This window comes from Psammomys obesus, unplaced genomic scaffold (assembly GCF_907164565.1).
Source record: "Psammomys obesus unplaced genomic scaffold, mPsaObe1.curated_primary_1811, whole genome shotgun sequence".
In the NCBI taxonomy this organism is placed as follows: domain Eukaryota; kingdom Metazoa; phylum Chordata; class Mammalia; order Rodentia; family Muridae; genus Psammomys; species Psammomys obesus.
Genome location: NW_026585580.1, coordinates 223,768 through 228,999, shown reverse-complemented (window position 1 = coordinate 228,999; position 5,232 = coordinate 223,768). Strand labels below are relative to the sequence as shown.

Genomic DNA, 5,232 nt, shown 5'->3' with positions numbered 1-5,232 from the left:
GAGAGAGAGAGAGAGAGAGAGAGAGAGAGAGAGAGAGAGAGAGAGAGAGAGGGAGAGAGAGAGAGAGAGAGAGAGAGAGAGAGAGAGAAAGAGAGAGAGAGAGAGAATGAGAGAGAGAGAGACCTGGCTCTAGAGGCATTGCTGGTGTGGCTGCTGTGTCTCATGTGGGCCAGTAGGTGGCGGAAAGGAGAGAGGCTCCGTCTGCACTGAGCGTTCTGCCCTGTGAACATCCGAATGATTAGTAGCCTCGTGTTCTCTGAAAAAGGGCGAGCCTGAGACGACCACCAGTCTGACTTCAGGCAGGCCCTAATGGGCCAGAGACTAAAAGAACTCCTCCTCAGGTCTCAGGCAGCAGTAAGCCCGAGAGAGATGACCCTCACAAGGAACCACTTGGGTGGGCCGGGTGAGGAGCAAGCCTGAGACAACCACCAGACTGGCACCTTGGGCCTGGACAGGGAGTTAGCTTGAGATAATCACCAGTCTGGCACTGTGCAGGCCTGGGGCTTAGACCAGGCCGAGATGACCCCTGCCTGGTGTCATGGCAGTCCTGAAACAACTCCAGACACTCAGAGACTACAGGCAACATGAAGAGGAGCAAGGGGAGAAATAGAAAAGAAAGAGAAACAGAAGGATGTGTGCACAGTGAGGAGAGGCGGAACTGGAGACTCAAGGGTAGTGAGAACAGTCTGATAGGAGCAGCTGGTGATGCTACCTGGGACCGTGGTGAAGTCCTGGCCTGTGCTGCCACTGGGGGCCACATCTGGGTCCATTGCCTTGCAGCAGCTGGTGTCTGTTGTCACCAAAGACCAGGCAGATATCCCTGGTCTCAGCTGCCACACAGGGACATGTTGATTTCTCAGGACTGTGCAGAAATGGCCCACTCCTCACCTGGAATTGTGGGAGAGCTGGCCCTGGAAGAGTGAGAGCAGCAGAGTGGGCCCTGCCCCTCACCAGCTGCAACACTCAGGAGAGCAGGCCCTGCCCCTCACTTGGGCAGCACAGTAGATCTGGCCCTGGATGTGGGAGGGGTAGGTGAGGTGGTCCCAAGGGCATGAGTGTAGGAGAGCCAGCCCTGCCTCTCATCTTGTGTAGTGTTGTGAAAAAGGGAGAGATGCCCTCCTCCTCTCCCAGGGTCATCAGAGTGTGACAACAGGCCATGCTCCTCACCGTCTATAACACTCTGGAAAGGGGGCCCTGCACCCCGATGGGGCAGTAGGGTAGGGCTGCTTTGGTTGTGGGGGTTGCTGGTGAACCAGCCCCGAGGGTGTAAGAGTGGAACAGACAGCAGGCTGACCAGCTCAAATAGCTGTCAGGGCTATTTGACAGATCCAGGGCTCTGAATTGGCCCACCCCAACATCTCCCATCTATAAACCGCTAAAGTGCATGAAGGGGCTGATCAGATCCAAAACTGCAGGATCTCTGTGACATAGGGCAAAACCAGGATATCCTACAGGAGTCCCAGTGAGGTTCTAGTACAGATAGAGTAGCAGACACCAGAGGCCTTGTACCAGACTAACAAATAACAAGTCATGGTGATGAGCATTTGTAAGCAAAGAAATGTAGACAAAAGGGTATACTGTAGGATACACGGTGTCACACTACAGCTTCCAGAAGATTCTTTTTTTTTTTTTTTTAGTTGAGTTGAGGAGGTTGCAAGGGTGGAGGACAGCTATGAGGAGAGAGGGAGATGAGTAGGATTGGGGTGCATGATGTGAAATGCACAAAGAACCAATAAAAAGTTGAAAGAAAATAAAAGAAAGAAAGGGAAGGAGAGAGGAGGAGGGGAGGGTAAGGGAGAAAAAGAGAAGGGAGGGAGGGAGGTGAAGGAAGGAAGGGAGAAAAGAAGGGAAGAAGGGGTGGAAGGAGAGAGAGGAAGACAGGGAAGAGTTATGTTCATCAACTAAAGGAAATTGAATATTAGGCAGACTGGTTTCCAAACACTGGAGTAGGAGGCCATTTTCAAGGTTGGTGGTGTGTTTTTTTTCAGGCAGTTAACTATGATTGCTACAGTGTAGAAAAGATACAAAGCAAAAGAAAAGAGCCCGCTTCTACCCCCATCCCATCCCTGCAGTGTAGTTTCAGAACCCTTGGCTAGAGGACAGAATTGTGGGAGCAGCAGAGCTGTTAACCACCCATATGAGTTAATCACCTCCTCATTTTCAGTAGTTTGCGAGGTGGCCAGGATAGTCATTGGTGTGTGCAGTGGCCGGGATGTTCAGTAGCGTGTGCTGTGGCCAGGCTTCTTCCTGATGGCAGAGCAGAGATTCATGGTCAGCACTCACTTTTCTTATGAAATCTAGAAAAGTCATATAAAAAATGACTTGTGGGAATAAGTTCAAGCCTTCAAATGGTACCAATTTCTTCCAAATTTTGTCGTAAGTACCAAGTATTGGCTTAAATGGTGGTAAGTTGATTCCTGCTCATACTGGCCTCCTAAGTTCATGATAAAAACACAACCAGGTCACAGACTTTTCTAGGCTACTCACGATTCCATGCCATATGATTTGTTAGGTAAAGAGTAACTGAAACACACATATCTGAGCTCCCTCCTTACTTAGGGGTTGACGAGAAGGTCATCTGAAGCTTTGAAAATCCCAAGCTTCTGAGGGGCTTATAATTCATGTGGGAAATGAAAGTTTTCTCAGCTCCCAGGAAGCCAAGATTCCTCAGGCTAAATAACAACCTGCAAAACTAAGATTAAGAAAGAAAGAAAGAAAGAAAGAAAGAAAGAAAGAAAGAAAGAAAGAAAGAAAGAAAGAAAGAAAGAAAAGAAAAGAAAGGAAGAAAGGTGAAAATCACACCTCTGGTTTTTGCTTCTGGGCCATAGTTTGGCTTTAGAAAGGGTCACGTAGAAGAACAAGCGCTTATCATTACAGTAACCTGACCTGCGGTCTCAGGTGACATCTCATTAAAGCCAGTGCAGGTGCCACCTGAGCACCTGGATTGTCTTTCTAATCAAGTTGAAATGCATCCACCCCCAGCTTCAACATCAGGAGCCTCCCAGCGATCACTGTCTGGGCTTTGCCACAGCACCCAAGGGCCCTGGAAGATGTACACAGATTACTACAGCTGCCAGGAGAGACAATTCCCTCCAAGTCTTCCTCGAGTGTCCCTTTCTCAAGGAGTTACACGGCCACCCTCTTGACTTAAAACTGTTGAATACTCCACCCGGCATCCTGCTCTACTCCTTCGTTTCATTTCAGATTTATTTCTTGTAGCTTAATTTATTACTTTCTTTCTCTGTGTATGTTCAAGTACACAAAATTTACCACCTTAACCCCTTTCTTCTCCTGCTTCCCTTCTTCCTCCTCTTCCATAGACTCTCCCCATCTAGCCCAGGATAGCCTCAAACCTCCTGCAAAGGCTAAGCCCTGGAATCACAAGTGTGCTCTACCAACTATAGAGTCCCATCACAACCCTTCTCAGAGTGTGGTTAAGCGTGTTCATTCGTCTAAACTGATCTCCACAACTCGTTCTCTCCTGCAAAACAAAAGCCCAATTTCTACTGAACAATTCTCCCTCCTCTTTTTTCTCTGGTCCCTGGCAACTATTTTTTTTTTTTTCCTATGGACTATTCCTGGAACTTCATGGAATCATAGTCTTTTTTGTAAGGACATTTCACTTGATGCAGTGTTCCCTAGTTTCACACGTTTGTAGCACGTTTTAATATTTTCTTCTTTGAAGGTTAACATTTCATTGTGTGCATACACCACATTTTGTCTATTTGTTCATCGGTCGATAGACAGTCCCAACTTTTGGCTATCGTGAGTGATATTGCTATGGCTGTGGGTGTACAAATATCTTCCCAGTACCGTGCTTTCCATCCTATAATACATGCATACCCTGAACTGGGATTCCCGGATCATAGTAATTTTAGTATTTTGAGAAGCTATCTTCAATGGCAGCTGCAATTTTTTTTTTTATTCCACCAGCATGTTCCAATTTCTGCACAGCCTCAATATTTATTTTCAGTTTTTCTTTCTTTAAAATATTATTTCATTTGTATCAGTACCCCACCCCTGCCTGCGTATCTTGTACTCCATGCATGTTATACCTCCACAACGGGGCATCAGATACCCTGAATATAAGAATTACAAATGCTTGTGAGTAGTCATATTGGTTCTAGGAATTGAACCTGGGTCCTCTGGAAAAGCCGCCAGTGCCCTTAGCCACCATTCCCTTTTTCCAATTCCATTTTCTTAAATAGCAGCCATCTGAATAGATAAGAGGTTAGTGCATTGTGTATTATGTTTATTGTCTGTTCTTCCTAGCCTCTCTGTTGGCCCAGACTACAAGTCCCATCAGCAAAGAAATGCTTGTCTGTTGTATTCACTGTCGCATCCTTGCCTAGAATGCTACATAGTAGGCAGAAAGTGCTCAGTGAATAGTCGCTGTATGAATGAATCTGGGCCTGGTAAAGCAATCCTAAAATGCAGATTGTTCATGAAGCTAATGCAGGAGGATTACAGGTTCAAGGACTGCCTGAGCTGGATTGTGAGCTCAAGTCTAGCCTGGACAACTTAGCAAACTGTGCCTCAAATAAAAAGCAAGAATTTTATTGACTAGGGATATACTCAGTGGTCCTGCCCTAGACTGGCTACATAAGGCCCCATTCAGTTCCCAGCACAAAAGCAAAACAAACCAAGAATGAACTGAATGAGTAAGTGAAAGGATCATGAACATGGACCCTTCTTTTTCTGCTTTGTATGCCTAGTCTCAGTACTGCTTTGATCACTGTATATTGAGGTTTATCTTTATATATTACCTTTCTTTTACATATTACCCTTCTTATATATTATCTTTTACTTAGGACTTTTGGAAAGAAAGCCTCTCTTTAAGACATACTTAATGAGATTCCTTTTCCTCACTCAGCACCCCTCTCTATCCACTTGCAGATATGTGCCAATATCAACCTCACTATTACTTGTGAATCTGAAGCTCACGGAGTTTGGGGTTCTGTGGAGCTCACAACAAGTTGGCAGGAAAACCAAAGAGAGTCTGCGATGTGTAGAAAAGTTAGCTATCATCTAGTAAAGGCATGTGTACTGCCCACTTGATATCTCTACTGAGCTGTGATAAAGGTATTTCAAACTGAACATTCTCCAAAGATAATCAAGCTTCCCCAGCTAAACTGTTTCTGTCCATGTTCACTATATCTATGTAATCTGTCTATCTATCTGTCTGTCTATCTATCTATCTATCTATCTATCTATCTATCTATCTATCTATCT

The 5,232-nt window shown here is 45.6% G+C and overlaps 1 protein-coding gene and 1 non-coding gene across 4 annotated transcripts in view; one reads left to right on the top strand and one right to left on the bottom strand.

Annotated features, from left to right (window-relative positions):
- The window catches only part of Paqr8 (progestin and adipoQ receptor family member 8), a 47,570-nt gene that overhangs the window by 24,007 nt on the left and 18,331 nt on the right, over positions 1-5,232 (bottom strand). Inside the window, exon 2 of one of the 3 annotated variants that reach the window (XM_055605793.1) lies at positions 2,151-2,247. The exons of the other annotated variants lie outside the window; for them this stretch is intronic. The gene's annotated coding sequence lies outside the window, so the exon portion shown is untranslated. The remainder of the gene's footprint in view (positions 1-2,150; positions 2,248-5,232) is intronic. 3 annotated transcript variants of the gene reach the window in all.
- On the top strand, positions 123-254 carry LOC129677776 (small nucleolar RNA SNORA17). The gene has a single exon (XR_008720257.1). It is a non-coding gene; the product is annotated as a small nucleolar RNA SNORA17 (small nucleolar RNA).